This window comes from Harmonia axyridis, chromosome 6, assembly GCF_914767665.1.
Source record: "Harmonia axyridis chromosome 6, icHarAxyr1.1, whole genome shotgun sequence".
Lineage (NCBI taxonomy): Eukaryota > Metazoa > Arthropoda > Insecta > Coleoptera > Coccinellidae > Harmonia > Harmonia axyridis.
In genome coordinates, this window is record NC_059506.1 from 20,977,754 (window position 1) to 20,997,659 (window position 19,906).

Sequence of the window (19,906 nt, forward strand, 5' to 3'; positions counted from 1 at the left end):
TTAATGTAATTCGTGAGAATGCCAAGTTTTGTCATAAGTGACACTTAATTGCATTCTATTGTGCAATGATTCAATTGACTGTTACGAATTGCATCCCGATTAGTTGAGTCATAAAAAACTCGAGAAAATACCTCACATGGCGTCCGGAGCTTTTGAGCGTTGTTAGAGAGCACAAAATTGTATACAAGGTGTTTCATTATAAACAAGACAAACATATACATACAGGGTGTCCCGTAAAGACCACGTCAAACCGAAAGAGAATGTAGATTAAAGGATAACCCACCTGCTATGACAAAATTCCCATTCTACCCATTCTTGGTACAGGAAGACTCGTCGCTCCAAATGATCTTATTAAAAAAATCTGGATCTGCATGATGTTTTCCAAAATTTTCCGGCAAAATTGAATTTCGTTGAGGTGAATAATTATGCGAGTAATATTTTCGCACGTAAACAATTGCCATTGTTCACTAAGTAATGCAACATCGAAGATTTCTTAACAGAATTGACAAACTTGATTTTGTCAGAAACGTACCCATTTGGATAAACAGCCATATCTTTTTTCTTTGAATAACAAATGACTTGTGTGATACCTCTTTGATATCACTATAAAATAGACAATTCATTGGTGTAATGTGCAGCAGTAGCTCGGTACATTTTTTTTCCACTACGATGGGCTAAACTTCATGAACAAAATTATCCACTACCAAAATTTCCAATAAAAATATTTCTCATAGCCCCCCTTTAGAATTTTCGGAGGATGTTTTTGATGTAAACGTTAAAATCATTCTTCAGCATTATTTTACTGAAAAAATTAACCACAAAGATGTAAAATTGTACCAACCGTAAGGGCAGAACTATTGAAAGGGGCAAAAATTAACTATTTTAAAAAAAAAAAATATCTAGAAAACGGTAAGACTTTTATAATGGGAATTTTGTCATAGCAGGTGGGTTATCCTTTGATCTACATTCTCCCTCGGTTTGAAGTGGTCTTTACGGGACACCCTGTATATTAGCGTAGATGACACGGGAATAATGCATTATTTTTGCCTCATAACATACCTCGTTTTCGAAGCATAAGCAAGATACAGGATGTTTAACGCAGTGGTGAACCCAACGGGGGTAAAATAGGCATATATGCCCCCAAAAGGTGTATCCATTATAAGTCACAACGCTCATTGATTTAATTGTGTAAACATTTAATCAATTCATCAACCAGGGCTTGATCTGATTTGACTGTCATCGGCATAATCATTATTTACTTACCGGCTATGAATGCCAAATTGATGATACAAATCGGGTAAAAATTAATGAGATTCTGAAGTAAAAGCTCCAAACTACTCGAATTGAAAGGACATTGCAAACGAATAATCAATTTTTTTTCTTTACCCCCCCCCAAGGTTTGCGTCTGGGTACACCACAGGTTAAACCTCATTTCTGAGCAATATTCTATTGAGTGTGGTCACTTATGTATAACCTTTGAATTTACGATTTCTAATGATTCCAGATTATTTTTGAATGCTAATTCAGAAAAAGTGAAGGCTTTCTGAGAATTTCTGTGAAAACATTTTTTCATAAATCGAACATTTTTCGCATTGTCTACAGCGAAAAAAAGTTTGAAATTGTTGAAATGTTGCATGATATCACTTTTTTTTTATACCTAGCACGTAGATGAAAACAGAAATTCTGTTCATTAGTGTTAGGTATGAAAAATGAAATCGTGAAACATGTCAACATGGTGAAATTTTTTTCACGATTTATGTTAAATTTTTCTCACAGAAATTCATAAAAAATTCAGTTCATTCAGAAGATGAAATTCAATTCGGAAAAAAGAAAACACGAATATAGCAGGATTTACGCCAATTTGAATTTTTTTTCATGGTTCTACAACTTTTCTGAATTGAGCATCAAAAATACTCTGAAGTGACCAGAAATCATTACTTCAAAGGTTTTACATAATACATAACTGACCACTCTATAGAATATTGCTTATTTCTGAGTGATCATCAATGTTATTTGTAGCTTTTTTGATGACAAAAAAGGGGTAAAAACTCAACGGTTCATAAGTTAATGGGATTTTTATAAAAAAAATTGTGGCGATGACGACTCACATTTTTTTAAATATTTCGGCAGAAGAAGAAATTTTTTCTTCTTCGATTCTGCAAATACATAGTATTATAAGACTGTTTGCGGTTTGGACCAAAAATGTACAGGATGTTCATAGGAAGATCATGAACTAGGACAACTCAAATTCATCAAAACTCAAGATTTTCGAATTTGAACCTATATTTTTCATTATTTCAGTGGATTCTACGTACAAAAATAGTGGGGGTTACTTAAGCAAATCCCATACTTGAAATGCATACTTCAAGAGTTATCGAGGAAGAACTTTAAATGAGGAAAAACCGCAATTTATAACTGTGTGAAGCAGTGTGTGACTACCGGAAAACACAGAAAGAAAGTAAAATTCGATCTCCATAACCAAATTCGACATTTCCAGAATTGTAATGAATGATTAATAGTTGAAAATTGTATTGGTTTATGGATTTCTTAACAATTCCAATGAAAAATTAATTATAATTCATGAAATGTAAAATTTAGTTATCCAAACATCGAACTTCAGTTTCTTTCTGTGTTTTCCGGAAGTCGCAGATTACTCTACAAAGTGAGGAATTGCGGTTTTTCCTCATTTAAGGATCTTCCTCGATAACTCTACTGTTCGATCCCAAACACTAAAATTTCATATCCACGACCATCACGTCATAAAAAATTCAAACAGAAATACTCACAAAATATTCGGGTATCCTTCTCAGACGTCAAAACACGCAAACCGATGAAAAAAGTTTTCATTTTCGATGCTCTCTGACAAGAACCACATCCAGAACCCTGTGGGATTTCCACGCTGCTCCCGATAGCTTCGCGAATCACCAGAACAATCCAAGCAACGTACGTCGACCAAGACGAAAAAGTTATAACCGTTTGATATTATCTGGCATCTTTTCAGTGTCGAAGTTTGTTTCGTATATTTCCTCAAGCAGAGTCGCCCGAATATTTATTTATTTTTTCAGTGGAAATTGAGGGATTCTATTTTGGAGTCAAGCCATGGTTGGTAGCAAGGTCGAACGCCTCGATTTCCAATCTAATTTGAAGTTTATTCGTTATAATGAAAATCAATGGAAGCTACGGAGTCTGTGAGTGCAGAAGGAGAAGCACGATACTACCTACTTCTATACCTGCGTTTCCTAACTTCGTTATTCAATTTTCATAAAAGGCTCATACACTCGGAAAACATTTCCAGAAAAACTGTTCAAGGTCAACAACAAAGTTTACGTTTTGTTTCTTATTATTCTTCATCAATTTTCTATTGAAAATTTGCGCAAAATCAGAACACCGCCCGATAGGTATTTACTTTGGTGGGTATTTCTTTATCATGATTCTTCTAATCCTAATGTGATCAGCTTGAAATTTTGCACGGAGCATAAAACTTTTATTACATGTCATCACCCAAAATATCTAGTCTGTCGGTTTTGTAGTCACGGAAATATTGGTAATAAAAAAAAGCTTCAGATGTATCCAAAATGCAAATTTTTATTTCGGCCGAATCGATCGAAAGTTGTCATGTATATACAGTCACTGTAGAGATTTCGTACTACTAAAACTTCTCTGACAGTTTTGTGATTAGTTGACTCAGTTTAATTTGAGCGCGAGTATATGATGGACACTAGCAAAGAGAAAATACGCTCTATTTTACAGTTTATTCGATAGAGGCAAAAATGCAAGCCAGCCAACTGAAAATATAGTACATATAGTACTTATTGTCCTGATACTGTATTAGCCAAACACGCGCAATTTTGGTTTCGTCCATTCCATTCCAATGATTTCGAAGTCAAATATGCACCACGCCTTTGAATGAAAATTGTTGAAAATGTCGATAAAATTATGGACATTGTCATTGTTGCTATCTGCGAATCGTAGCAAGTCGCAACAAAATCGACCCATTTTTGAAGCGGTTAGTGACTGATGATGAAAAGTGAATCAGTGACGACAACGTCAAGCGAAAACGTTCATGGTCGAAAAGCGGTGAGCCGGCGGAAACAGTGCACAAGCTAGGATTGACGGCTAGGAAAGTTTGGCAGGGAATTATATACTATGAGCACCTAAAGCACAACTGTTAACTCAGAACTGTACTGTCAACAATTGGACAGCCTGAAGGAAGCAATCGCCCAAAAGCGGTCAGCTTTGGCTAATAGAAGAGGAATTGTGTTCCACCAGGACAACGCCAGGCCACACACATCGATAGTGACTCATCAGAAGCTCAGAGAGCTTTATTGGGAGGTTTTTATGTTTCCACCTAATCAATTTTGCTGTTGGAAAATTCGCTGCAACAGAGGCTTGGGAAAATCGACTGTCTCAATGTATTGCCAAAAGAAACAAGGACTTCTATGAGAGAGGCCTAATGATATCACCAAACAAAACGGCGCATATTTGACCTGAATCGGATCATTCTAACAATAGTAATTAAAGCCTTGTTGGTCATGCATAAATAATGGATTTAATTTTACTACACCTTAGATTTCATCTTTCAATCTTAAAATTATCACAACGTTCGTTTCTTCAGTTCAATGGAATGAGTACTTTTTCAATTTTTAAAACAAACAAATATTTACCAGCATAATCCCCGGAACCATTGGACGGATTCCGCCTATCAAAAATCCCGATCAAGATATTCGAACTCTCAACCTCCGTTGAAAATTTCATGTCTCTAGCACTCTAGTTAGAGATCAATTGTGCACAAGACGTCCCCATAGTAGAGTCACTTTATTTCCTCTGGCCAGTTGCTTTACACCATTCCGTTAGAGTGATTGTGCACAAGGCGTCCGGACGGCCAGAATTGATTATGAACTCCAATTATTCATCACTTCCCAGACCAAACGCGCAAGAACAATGAACAAGGAGACTGACACAATAACAACAGGTGCAAACTCCGACATCACGATTCCTAGTAGCATAAAATCAACAAGTCAATCCAGCATCCCAAGGGAGCAAATCCCGGATATTAGTCATCGAGAGCTGAGTCGTTAGTATCCCGCGAAAGGTCCAGCCAAGCTCCCGGAGCTTCGGGCTAGTCACTATCGATGTGAGTGACCAGGCGTTGTCCTGGTGGAACACAATTACTCTACTATTGGCCTAAGCTGGCCGTTTCTAGGCGATTGTTTTCTTCAGACGGTTGGATTGTTGAGAGTACAGTTCCTAGTTAACAGTTGCGCCTCATAGTGGATAATTCCCTGCCAATCTCACCCAACACACAGTAAAACCTTTCTGGCCCTCAATCCTAGCTTGATTGCTGTTTCCGCCGGATCACCGCGTTTCTACCGTTTTCGCTTGAAGTTGTCGTAAGTGATCTATTTTTCATCACCAGTCACTAACCGATTCAAAAATTCCTTGACTTTGTTGCTTTTAGCGACAATTCGCAGATGGAAATTCGGTCCATAAGGTTTTTTTGAGTCAACTTGTGTATTACCCATAAATCGATCTTCTGCTTGAGACACCATTACACCATAATTATTATTATTTGAACTGGGGTCGTTTCGTTTCGGTGAGCCTTCCGGGAACTGCGACCATACAGATCTTTTGTTCACAACCCTTCTCATTCATAGAAACACAGGGAGATCGTCAACGACGTTAATAAAATTGACAACCTCCTAAGGGGCCTTGGCCGTTACCCCTCTGGTATCTAGAACCGGCTTACCCATGTGAATGGTTCTTAGTCCAGCCAGCTCCGGACACTTGCATATCAAGTGTTCGGCTGTTTCTGCTTCCGATCCACAGAGCCTACAAATCTCGTCTGCTGACTTTCCCATACTGTACAAATGATGTTTGTACCGACAGTGCCCCGTCAGCAGTCCCACCATCACCCGAAGCTCGGCTCGCGACAGCTTCAGGAGATTTTTGACGTAGGTAGGTGAAATCTTCACGAATTTCTTTGCCTGAACAAGTCTGAGAGTGTTAGTCCAGAGGATTGTCCTGCTGTTCAACTCCCATAGCTGGACCGCAGCTTTATATTGGTCTTTTCCTATCCCACAGAAAGGCTCAGGTCCAGCAGGTGTTAACCTTGATGCACTTTTTGCAAGCTCATCAGCTCTTTCATTTCCTTCAACCCCACAGTGCCCTGGTACCCATAGTAGAGTCACTTTTTTTCCTCTGACCAGTTGCTTTACACCATTCCGTTAGAGTGATTGTGTACAAGGCGTCCGGACGGCCAGAATTGATTATGAACTCCAATTATTCATCAGTTCCCAGACCAAACGCGCAAGAACAATGAACGAGGAGACTGACACAATAACAACAGGTGCAAACTCCGACATCACGATTCCTAGTAGCATAAAATCAACAAGTCAATCCAGCATCCCAATGGAGCAAATCCGAGATATTAGTCATCGAGGGCTGAGTCGTTAGTATCCCGCGAAAGGTCCAGCCAAGGTCCCGGAGCTTCGGGCAAGTCACTATCAATGTGTGAGACCTGGCGTTGTGCTGGTGGAACACAATTCTTCTTCTATTGGCCTAAGCTAGCCGTTTCTGGGCTATTGCTTCCTTCTGACGGTTGGATTGTTGAAAGTACAGTTCCGAGTTAACAGTTGCACCTCATAGTAGATAATTCCCTGTCAATCTCACCAAACACACAGTAAAACCTTTCTGGCCTTCAATCCTAACTTGGCTACTGTTTCCGCCGGCTCAACGCGTTTCGATCACGACCGTTTTCGCTTGACGTTGTCGTAAGTGATCCATTTCTAATCACCAGTCACTAACCGAATCAAAAATGGGTTGATTTTATTGCTTTTACGCAACGATCTGCAAATGGAAATTCGGTACATAAGGTTTTTTGCATCATCTTGTGTAGTATCCATAAATCGAGCTTCTGCTTGAGACCAGTTCATCCAATTTCCTGACAAAGCGCGCAAAAACAATGAACGAGGAGTCTGACATCGATACGCCACAATAATAACAGGTGCGAACTTCAACATCACTATTCCTAGTAGCAGAAAATCAATAAGTCAATCCAGGATCCCAAAGGAGCAAATCCGAGATATTAGTCATCGAGAGCCGAGTCGTTAGTATTCCGCGAAAGGTCCGGCCAAGTTTCCGGAGCTTCGGGCAAGTCACTATCGATGTGTGTGACCTGGGGTTGTCCTATTGGAACACAATTCCTCTTCTATTGGCCTAAGCTAGCCGTTTCTGGGCGATTGCTTCCTTCAGACGGTTGGATTGTTGAAAGTACAGTTCCGAGTTAACAGTTGCATCTCATAGTAGATAATTCCCTGTCAATCTCACCAAACACACAGCAAAACCTTTCTGGCCGTCAATAATAACTTGGCTACTGTTTCCGCCAGATCATCGCGTTTCGACTACGACCGTTTTCGCTTGACGTTGTCGTAAGTGATCCATTTTCATCACCAGTCACTAACCGATTCAAAGATGGGTTGATTTTTCTGCTTGAGACCACCCTAATACACTATTCCGTTAAAGAGTAATTGTGCACAAGGCGTCCGGACGGTCAGAATTGATTTCGAACTCGAATTATTCATCAGTTTCCAGACCAAGCGCGCAAAAACAATGAACGAGGAGACTGACACAATAACAACAGGTGCAAACTTTGACATCACGATTCCTAGTAGCATAAAATCAACAAGTCAATCCAGCATCCCAAAGGAGCAAATACGAGATATGAGTCATCGAGAGCTGAGTCGTCAGTATCTCACGAAAGGTCCAGCCAAGCTCCAGGAGCTTCGGGAAAGTCACTATCAATGTGTGAGACCTTGCGTTGTCCTGGTGGAACACAATTCCTCTTCTATTGGCCTAAGCTAGCCGTTTCTGGGCGATTGCTTCCTTCAGACGGTTGGATTGTTGAAAGTACAGTTCCGAGTTAACAGTTGCATCTCATAGTAGATAATTCCCTGTCAATCTCACCAAACACACAGCAAAACCTTTCTGGCCGTCAATAATAACTTGGCTACTGTTTCCGCCGGATCATCGCGTTTCGACTACGACCGTTTTCGCTTGACGTTGTCGTAAGTGATCCAATTTCATCACCAGTCACTAACCGATTCAAAGATGGGTTGATTTTGTTGCTTTTAAGCAACGATCTGCAGATGGAAATTTGGTACATAAGGTTTTTTGCATCATCTTGTGTAGTATCCATAAATCGAGCTTCTGCTTGAGACTGGTTCATCCAATTTCCTGACAAAGCGCGCAAAAACAATGAACGAGGAGTCTGACATCGATACGCCACAATAACAACAGGTGCGAACTTCTACATCACGATTCCCAGTAGCAGAAAATCAACAAGTCAATCCAGAATCCCAAAGGAGCAAATCCGAGATATTAGTCATCGAGAGCTGAGCCGTTAGTATCCCTCGAAAGGTCCAGCCAAGCTCCCGGAGCTTCGGGCAAGTCACTATCAATGTGTGAGACCTGGAGTTGTGCTGGTGGAACACAATCCCTCTTCTATTGGCCTAAGCTAGCCGTTTCTGGGCGATTGCTTCCTTCAGACGGTTGGATTGTTGAGAGTACAGTTCCGAGTTAACAGCTGCAACTCATGGTAGATAATTCCTTGTCAATCTCACCAAACACACAGTAAAACCTTTCTGGCCTTCAATCCTAACTTGGCTACTGTTTCCGCCGGCTCACCGCGTTTCGATCACGACCGTTTTAGCTTGACGTTGTCGTGAGTCATCCATTTTCATCACCAGTCACTACCCGATTCAAAAATGGGTTGATTTTTCTGCTTGAGACCACCCTTACACTATTCCGTTAAAGAGTGATTGTGCACAAGACGTCCGGACGGTCAGAATTGATTTCGAACTCGAAATATTCATCAGTTCCCAGACCAAGCGTGCAAAAACAATGAACGAGGAGACTGATACAATAACAACAGGTGCAAACTTCGACATCACGATTCCCAGTAGCAGAAAATCAACAAGTCAATCCAGAATCCCAAAGGAGCAAATCCGAGATATTAGTCATCGAGAGCCGAGTCGTTAGTAACCCGCGAAAGGTCCAGCCAAGCCCGATCGATCCGGCAATTAAATCGGGCGTTAATCATCTGACAAGAAATAACGACGTTAGAAACCTTGGCCAACATTTTACGCATGTTCAAACGAGGAGTCGATAGTAAATCTTTGTTTTCGCGGCGTTTTGAGTTATTTATTCGCGAATCCTCATTAGCTCCGAAAATATATCTCGTCCGGATGCGAAACGTAAGGCGACTTTTTTTTTTAATTTATGATAAACGAAAATTCGCTCGATCATTAATTTCTAATATTTCTCGCGTTGCGACATATTACAATTACGTTTTCTACGGGAATGTGACATAATTGTGAGAACTTCATCATGTCTTTATAGCTACGAAATTATCCAGAAATTGAATAGGATTCTCGAATTTAGATTTGTAATTTTCAACAATAAAGCTATATGTAGAGTCGTTTAAAGAAATTTTTTTTACATCACTCTTTGAAATTTTCATGATTTTGTTACTTGTGTGGAATCTATAATAGAAAGAAAAAAATACTGCAAATTATACAATTCGGTTACCATTGCATCTTGTAACACAAGTTATAAGGTGTAGTAAAAAGAAATCCATTATTTTTGCATGAAAAACAAGACTTCAATAACCTTAGTATAGGTAGAATGCTCCGTTTCAGGTCAAATAGAATCGATAACTCGATGCCATTGAAGGTAAATTCATATATCTCCCTCTCTGTCTCATAGATGCCGCTCTCTAAGTCTCTAATAGAAGTCCTCGTACCCATTTGCAAAAAATTGAGACAGCCAAATTTCACTAGCTTCTGTTAAAGCGATATCTTCACTAGCAAAATTGTTCACAACGTTCAGGAACATATAGTAATCACTTGGTGCCAGTTCTGGATCATAAGGTGGAAGCATAAGAACTCCACCAGGACAACGCCAGGTCACACACATCGATAGTGTTCCACTGCTGTTGGCCTAAGCTGGCCGCTTCTGGGCGATTGCTTTCTTCAGACAGTACAGTTTCGAGTTAACAGTTATGCAGTAGGGGTGCAGCTCATAGTAGATAATTCTCTGTCAATCCCACCAAACACACAGCAGAACATTCCTGGTCGTCAATCCTAGCTTGGCCAGTGTTTCTGCCGGATCACCCCGTTTCGATCACTACCGTTTTCGCTTGACGTTGTCGTAAGTTTCATCACCAGTCACCAATCAATTCAAAATGAGTTTATTCTGTTGCTATTCGGCAGCGATTCGCAGATGGAAATTCGTTTTTTTGCGTCAACTCGTGTAGTACCCATAAATCGAGCTTCTTATTGAGACCAACCTTATGTAAATGGTTCCAAACGGTTTTTTGTGCAATGGAACCAACAGTGCTCACATGACGGTCGGATTCCACAATGTCCATGATTTTATCGACATTTTCAGTATCAGGACCATAAACACCAAGTATTTACATTTTCAACCACCTGGCTTGCATTTTCGGCTTTATAAAAGAAAAACTGTAAAACATAGCGTATTTTCTCTCATCTTGTGTCCATCTTATAAGCCCGCTCAAACGAAACTGAGTCAACTAGCTACAAAACTGCCAGAAAAGTTTTTGTAGTACGACATCTCATCTTTCTAACGCCTTCTAGTGGAACCCGATCGGTCTTATACAACGCGAAATACAGATAACCAAAGCAATCTGTTGAAAAAATAATGGATTTCTTTTTACTACACCTAATATGTCGTCACATTGAAAAACATATTAATAAAACAGTTTTCGAATTATGAGAGATAAGATTTTGCAGTAAAAAATTTGAATAATAACAAAAACAACAATAATATCCAACATGTATAGCAAACTTGGTTCTCACGATGTTCTCTGAATATTACAGGATATCTCCTTCCGTGGGAACCAGAAAAAAAAAACACTCAGACAATGATTGTTACCAAGTTAGTCACAGAAAAATTTTCTAGCTCCTCAACAAAAGTAGTGTCAAGAGGAATAAATAACTCTCAAATTGCAATACTCCTGAATGAAGTTTATCATTATTTTTATTACCGAAATGGGGCCGTTGCGGCTCTGTTAGCCTTCCGGGAACTGCGACCAAATTGATCTTTTGTTCTTAACCTTACCTATTCATACAAAACCAAGGAGGCCGTCGATACTTTTAATGAAACCGACGACAATCCTTTGGAGCCTTGGCTGTTACCTCGTGAGTATCCAGAACTGCCAATGCTACTAATGTCAATTTCGTGAAATGTGAAAACCAATTTTTTCCAAAACAATTCCGAAAGTTTACTATTGGAAAAACGAACTGGTATACACAATCGTACCGTAGTGAATGCGACCCAACACTTCAACCATCCTCACTCCGATTCATTTTCCTTCCAGGAACGAATCCGAATTTAATTTGTACTGTTTATAAATCATGATGATTCAGTCGACTGTAAAAGATATGGAAGATCATTCCGAATTAACGACTTGCGGGTGCAAAAGCGGAAAAGAACAGACGTCGAAATAGACACGGAAGTCTCAATCTGTCCGCTTAACTGGCAAACCGTTGGCACTCGGCCATCTCCTCATAATGCAATCGATTTGTTCTGTTGATTTTACTGGATAACACATTACATTCTCCGCACAATGGGATTTGGCTCGATTTTTGGTTTACAGTTTCCAATACAGAACATTAAGTTATTTATTTATTAACGAGAAAACCCAATTTCACAAAAAAATCATCAATATCCTAAGAAAAATAACCAATACTTCATACAAATTGTCAAAGAAAACAAAATAAACAACATCAAATCACGGTTGACATAACGAACAGTGCAGCAGGGCAGCTAAAATTATATCAATCAATGCCTGTTTTACAGACCATATTGACATCTTGCAAAAAGTTAGAAAGCTTTGTTTAGTTTTCTATAATTTGTGATATTGAGCAAAACAGGGCCTATGATGCTTCTAGGTCAAACATGAAAGCTGAATACAGACAGGAGGTCTGAAGAAGATAGCAAGTCTTGCGCATAAAAATCTATCTAAACCTTATAGGTAATAGAAAAGCTCAAATTGGGAAACCGAACCAACATGACGCAGAAAGAAGATGCATTTTCCGAACTATTTCTAACCTATAGGAATCTCCAGAATAAGGAATCATACACAAGAGGCATAAATGTGTGACTCAAAATCCAAAAACATTGATTAACTATGTGAACTTTTGAAATACATATTATTGTCGTAAAATACTCTGAACCTAAAAAATGTTCAAGGTATTGATGACCTAGCTATTTGAACAGTAGAGAAATGTGAAATATTGATCACGCTTGTGCTTACATTTGTAAGGATTTATAACAGTTTTATAGATTCGACATTAATTTTCCAATTTATGCAGATCAGCAGAAACCAAAACCAAGTCTTGGATCATCAGCATCAGGTCATTAGAAAACAAAAGGAACCTGGCTGAATCTACTGTAGCAAGTATTCAATATAAATGGTAATAGAGGACCTAAGCGACTGCCCTGGGTTACACCTCTCGAGTTGAATTTGAAAAGAACAAACTCTGCAATATGCGTTGATTCCAAATGTTGATAATTCCTTACTCAAAATTCAATATTCAACATCATCAAATGCCCTGTAGAAGTCTATATAAAAATATTAACATTTACTCCATTCCCTAAAAAATCGATGAGACACTGGACAAAATTTAATCAGTTGGAATCAACCCATCGTGAAGCAATAGTAGACTCATTGTCTTAAATAAGCGATTCGCGCACTTGTTCCAAAAAACTAATAGCTGTAATTTTGCCCAATTTTAAACCATTTCTCCTACAAAAAGTGTGTCGAATAAGACCTATGTTATTCTTTATTTCATAAATCAAATGGAAAAATAGAATGAAAAAAATGAGGAAAGCACTGTCGTAAACTCAGGAGCTTTTGAGCGCTCATTAATTAAAGCGTCAATTCCACCTTTGAAGACCATACAACTGTATGATGTATATAGATAGGTATAATTGAAAATTTCCTGAATTTTATGAGGATTAAAAGCTCTATGGTACGTAAACAACCAACAGATAAAACACGATATGAAGCTGAAACCGTAGAACTTATAAATAAATAATAAGAATAAGAGAATATACTAAAGAAGAGAAGAAATAATGAAATGAAGAAACGGACTGAAAGTTTATTGAAACGGATGAAAAAATAAGGTGCAAGGATCAGATGAGTGGTACAAAATGAAATACACATACATCTGTCTAGAACAGGTATTGTAGCACTCGATGAAAAGGAAAAATACAATAAAGAGTGACCGGGTGAATTCAAGCTTGCTGTTGGGATTTCCAAACTATCCGAAGACATTCAAATTTTGTTCGTTCAGAGGAATTTCTAAGAAATTGAACTTATATTGCAAGAGAGACACAAGACTCTACACTCAATATATGTATGTGAATACCAAAGTAACAAATTCAGAACTACGACTAATTAACACTAATATCAATTAAATTGGAGGAGTACAAACCTGAATTTCTTTTTAAAGGGTTGAAAAAAAAAGACAGATCTATTCAACAAGTACATTAGGGAAATATTCAGTACTTTTTTCGATATTCTGCTTGAGCGTTCTTTGGTATCTTTGGTTCAAATGAAATTTTGCACTAAACTTAAAATTGAAATTAGATACCTAACTAGCTTTGATATAAAAATTTAATCTAGCAATATGAAATAAAGTATTCAAACAAACCTAATCAATATTAAGAACATGCATTTAAATATTGCATAAAAGCAGCCAGATACGTCTGGATGAAGAATTATTGAAATTGTATGGTTCTAAAATTGAATTTCTTTTCTCAAATATATTTCTGAGGTAGAACACTGGGGATTTGAAACTAATTACTGTAATATAAACCCGAAAACAGTCATCACTTGAAGTTTCAAAAAAATCGAGATTGGTTATTCATATTTCTGATTAATACTTTACCCAGCGTGTTAAAACACTCAGTAGGGGTTTAAGAATGTATAAATGCTGAGAAAGCTATGAAATACAATATTTCAGCTGATAACATCAATATTATCACGAAATAAATAAAAACAGGGTCATAAAAAAGTTACATGAAACATGAATTCATTTGCTTGCTACCCTTTGAAGAAATTTAAAGTAAAAATTGAACCCATCAGCTGAATTATGTATTCTTTCATGGCAATTCCTCTGAAACGTGTAAAAACTACAAATTTCGAAGTCTAAAAGAAAAACATCGATAATCTGAGTAATGCCCTGTAAATATCAAACTTGAAAGTGAACAAACCCACAAAATTGGGCTGCTCATTCCCAGATTATGGGTATCAGAAACTGAAGCCAATTTTCATGAATAACCCTATATCTCCCAAACTAACAGTCTTAGGATTCCCAACGAGATACTTCTCTGACAAGCCTGGATCACCTCCATTAACCTATATTAGGCTATGGCCAACCACCCATGTGACACCCTGCATAATATGATAAGAGTGCGTTAAAAAAACATAAAGCCCACTGTTCTCACCTCTCCTGATCTTGGCCAACGCGATCCAACTCCGCGTAAGGTCCGTCAGAGCCAGGGCACTGGTGTTATCGCACATTTTTTCCACGTTTCACGAAACACATAAACAACTATCCCGATTTGTTCTAGTCCTTGCAAGAAGAAGCTGGAAGTACGCTATGTGCGTGCGTTTATGTGTGTGTCGACTTACGCCAAAACCTTACCGCGTTCGACTGGCAGGCAGGTGAGTGAACCGTTTTGCAAATATTATTGAACAGTATACCTAAAATACACCCGGCTGCGCGTTCGTTCACACCGTGGTGGTGTCGTCGGAGGATCCTCCTATAGGCAGGACTGCTGCAGTCCTCGCGCGCGTTCCCGTTCTCCCTGTCCCGGTGGTTTACCAGAGGAGGTCCCGGAGGATTACTCATTTATTTTGATTTCTGCTGCCGGTGCTGGCCGCGACACAGAAGTGGATCGGCCGATTTTGATCGGTGGAAATTTGAGAGCGGGGGTTTATGGTGGTTTCGCCTATAACAGCGGTAGTCGGTGGGAACCCTTACAGCCAGGACCGCCGCTTTAGGGTAGGCGGTCGCCTAGGGCGCCATTTCAAGCTCGATCTACGAAAACCCCATGTGTAGAAATGCGAAGTCCTGAATGAGAATAGAGTTTAGACAGAAACAACAGGAATTAACAAGTCAACTTGGTAGTTAACCTTGGAATTTGAGATACCCAACTAGAAACTTATATGAACTTGTATTTTGGCATCCTAAAAAATGTCTCGAAACTTAGATATGGTAGGGCGTCTGCGACTATTAAAATCTGAGGTCAAAGGTCACAAAATTATTTTTTGGACATTCTTTGCAAATATCTCATTTCCTATAGATTTTTCGCTATTCACTATCATCAATATTGTAGGAGATAGAATTCCCTACAACTTTTATTTCGAAAGTTTTTTCCACCAAATACTGAGCATGACCTTTGAACCGTGAATATTCGATTTGGCCGTCGACGTGGAAGCATGGCCAGGATATCCCCATGATTTTCTGCGCTGGGGATTATCGCAATGAACCCATTTTTCGTCTCCAGTCACAATACCTTCCGTGTTTGCCGTGCAAGCAGCTGTTCACAAGCAAACTAACGCCGTTCAACATATCTCGGTTTCAACTCGTACGGCACCCAATTTCCTTGTTTCTGAATCATTCCCATGACTTTCAGGCGTTTCAAAATGGCTTGTTGCGACAGTCCCAATGATCCTGCCAAGTCTTGTTGCGTTTGACACGAGTCTTGATCAATTCTGTATCTTGGAAAACCTTCTCTTTTCTACCGCCGTGAACGTTCTTGAAGCGATGAAACCACTCTTGGACGTTCTTACATTAATAGAGGCCTCACCATCCATTCGATGAGCCTCAGCTGCAGATGTCTTCATAATAAAGCAGAAAATTGAAACCTCCCTCAAATGACGAGAATTTGGCTCGTAAGTTGACATGTTTAATCGAGAATAACTTTATGATGTAGACACAAATATTTCGATGGCGTTATGTTTACAAATACCTAAGTTAATAGTATGACTTCTACGATCTATTTATTTCGACTACCACTTACCGGTACAGCCTTTCATTGCAAAACGGCGGAAGCAAAGTTGTACACCTAATATAAATTTTCATTTCTTATTAAGCATTACTTCATAATATGAATTCATCGATTTATATTACTTTATAATTTTTAATTTTTTTTCATGTATGGATATCATTGTTTTCGCTTATTGTAGCAGTATTATTAATGGCACATGTAATTTTTGAAGAGTTGGCAGTCCTATTTTCATGGAATTATCTACAATCTACATAGCCCTCGGCCACCCTATAACTTTGTGAATATTCACTTTATAGAACATAAACTGCAAGTTCATATAAATTTGAATCCATGCATAAATTTGTGCTACAAAATTACCAACTTTCCCTATTCAAATTCCCGGTGAGATTGCAACCCCTTTCTAGTAGAAACAAGCTTTGCATTCCAGATCATGTCCCCCTGTCATCAAAAATCGACCTGTCTGAGTATTTTCACGAATTCTGATTCGTGGTTGTGTTATTGAGGGTGGACACTTTTAAATGAGACGCCCTGTATGAAGCATTTTTTACTTTTTCCTCAATATCGGGTCGGTGTATCCGGTAACCCAAATTCGTTCGATAAAATCAGAATCCAATTGAGCTTTAAAAATAGAGTTGCACATTTTAGGGTGTGATTTTTCAGAATAAAATGAAATAAGAATCACGTCCTTGGTTTTTCATGTTGAGTACTTTGACAGGAGCTAGGATAGGTGGTGAAAAACAAGACTAAGTTGAACTAAATGGCGACGTTTTGTCCGCATATTCGAACTTTTTCAAGGCTGTATACAAGAAAGATACAAACATTCATCAGTACAATCCAATAACACAATCAGAATGACAGCAAATAATATTGATAAATTGCATAAATACAAAATGATGCAATCCAGATAAACTATGATACAAAACAAATATCAATCAATAAATATAATAAATAGACAATGAAATACACAATATACAAAAATAACAAATTACATCAAGTAAAACTGTGGTACACAATTTATCAATGTTATTTGCTGTCATTCTGATTGTTTTATTGGATTGTACAGATGGATGTTTCTTGCATACAGCCTTGAAAAAGTTCGAATATACGGACGAAACGTCGGCATTTAGTTCAACTTGTTCATCACCACCTGTCCTAGCTCCTGTCAAAGTACTGAGCATTTTTGAAAATATTAATTTGGTGAAAACCGCAAGCTTATAGGTTCAACTGTTTTCAAGGTATAAGAGGAAATTGGAAAATGGCGTGAAATGAAATAACTTCTGAATTACTGGTTCGATTAATGGTGATATAAACATGAACAGTAGAAGCCAATAGTGTACTAATTATTTGTTTGTTATTTCATTTAGTTTTTGAGTCATAATACAAACTTGTATGTTTTAAATATGAACCATAAAAAAAATTCAATAACAAATAAAATAGCCTGTTTTCAATTTCGATTTGATGAATGCTGTTCTTGAAATGTGACCATAAGAAAAAATCCAAGAATCAATAATTTTTGAAGTTTGTTAAGAAATTTATATATCATGTTATATATTTTTGAAAAGAGAAAAATTGAGCGAATTTTTGTCATAGAAATTTGAATGATCTACGTTTAAAAAAAACACAAGTTTGGATTATAACTTCAAAACTAATTCGATTGATTACATTCTATTTTGATTATAAAACTTTCGATTAATTGAACTACAAAAATTGTAAGTAGCCGAAACACACTGCATAAATTACCAAATGTAACAACACCAAAGAAGAATGCTTTCAATAATGTATCATATTAATGACTGTTCACATCTTGATTAGTCAGAATAGTGATGCTTATCCAGGATAACGTTTTGTATTGTTCAACAATGGAGAACAAATGAGAGTTTTCAGGGGCATCTATCGTCGAAACTAGATTATAGAAAAACTTGTGCCTATTGAACTTTTTGTTTAGAATGACTTGGACTGAAACATATCAAAAATTCAGCCATTTCCACAGGGGACCACTTTCTCTAATAAAGTGTGCGGTATCCCTTTTCAGAAACAAGTATTTACATAAAATTACTAAAACAACGATGGTAGTCAAATATTGTATGGAAAACAAAATGGAATCAAATATTCGAAAGAACAATTTCGAGTTCATATGTATTTTACTCAAACTCAAGAGATGCAATATACAGAAACTTTATCTTCATCTAAAAACGCTATTCAGGACATGTGCTTTTGAGGTCTTAATAAAACTTCTGATATTTTTGCCATGCGAAATGTATTAAAGCTTTATTCGGAGATTCACAGTGTCGTTTTCTTTGTAAATTGAATAGAAGTGGCAGTATTGTCAATAGGGTTTTTTGAAAGAATTTTTAATTTGGTTTTGGAGGATAAATAAGCTTGAAAATTATATACAGGGTGTTTCACAACATATAACATGAAAAACATTATCTTCTCAGCCCGGACCTGCGTTATCGACAAGTCACTAGAATTTGGACTTTATCGTTTCTCATTGCGTGAAAGTTTCAAGAAAATCCAAAAAAGGATTCAATAATTATGCAAAGGGAATTTTCTGTTTCCAGAGGTGCTTATTTTTGGTATTATTCCTTCCTGCTGAAAATTCAAAAATTACAGGCATTGACATTAAATAAGCGCAAGCTATTCACTAAAAATTGAAAATTTGTGTCATCCGATTTGATGGTCGAATCTGAAACTATCATCTTTTTTTTTTCAGCAATAATAAAAAGTGTTTCTTTTCAATGCTTCTTGAAAAGATTCCTGCATTTTTCAAACTTGACTCTCTTATGTAGCCAGTTATAACAAAATTTGGTTGATTGCGTCGAAAGTTTGATATTTTTCCAAATTTTCAAAAACAATTGAACAATTGAATTGAAGGAATTATAGATCGACTAGAAAGTCACTTGGGATATTTTTTGATACATAATAGTTATTACCTATCTTTTAATATTAAAACCATGAACATTTTTATGCATGGATGTGACTCTTGATTTTGTGCCTGCATGACTTTCTTTATCTATAATTTCTTCAGTTCTGCTTACGAAGTAGATATTTCTTTACCTACAAAAACATGTATCTCTATCTTCACATGAGCGTGGTCTACTGGTCGCCAAATATTGATCCGACAGAATGTTCAACGAGTCGATCAAAGTTCTGTGAAACCCAAAGTTAGAAGACTTATATTCATAGAAATATGAAACATTAGCTCGCCTATTTAACTATATGACGCATAGAAAAGTTATCGCGATACGTAGAAAATGTAACACGAATATGTAGATTGAGGATGAAATGCTTGGAGGGATTCAATTATTCACTCTTAAAATGGTTAAGGCAGGCAATATGATCCATTGCTTTCGAAACGATCAGGTTGTAAATAAAATGTGTCATACCGTAAATTATGGTAAAGCAGGTATCGAGTCAGCGATCCCATATATTCGTTATAACAAAGGAGGATCCATTTTTTCTGCCTCAAAATAAATATTTTTTTTCATACGCAAATTCAAATATATTTCCTCAAAGTTTTTAGAATATCGAAGATTTTTATCATTTTTTCAGGAATTGGATCCAAATAATCAACTCATTACCTACATTTTCACACAGGGTGTTCCCATATTATACATGAACCATGGAGGACGTGGTAGTATGACTCATTTGCTTTCGTTCGAGCCATATGTAGTGTTAACCAAAAATCAACAGTTAATGAGGTATTTGAGTTCTTTTGATTTTTAAAGGATTTCTCACCTTACATTATTTTTCGTCAATTATTTCTACGTTGACCAAATTTGTTTATAATTTTGGATTATTT

The 19,906-nt window shown here is 37.5% G+C and overlaps 1 protein-coding gene across 1 annotated transcript in view; it reads right to left on the bottom strand.

Annotated features, from left to right (window-relative positions):
• Positions 1-19,906, bottom strand: part of LOC123682253 (mitogen-activated protein kinase kinase kinase 7-like) — a 43,727-nt gene that overhangs the window by 3,598 nt on the left and 20,223 nt on the right. The window lies entirely within an intron of this gene.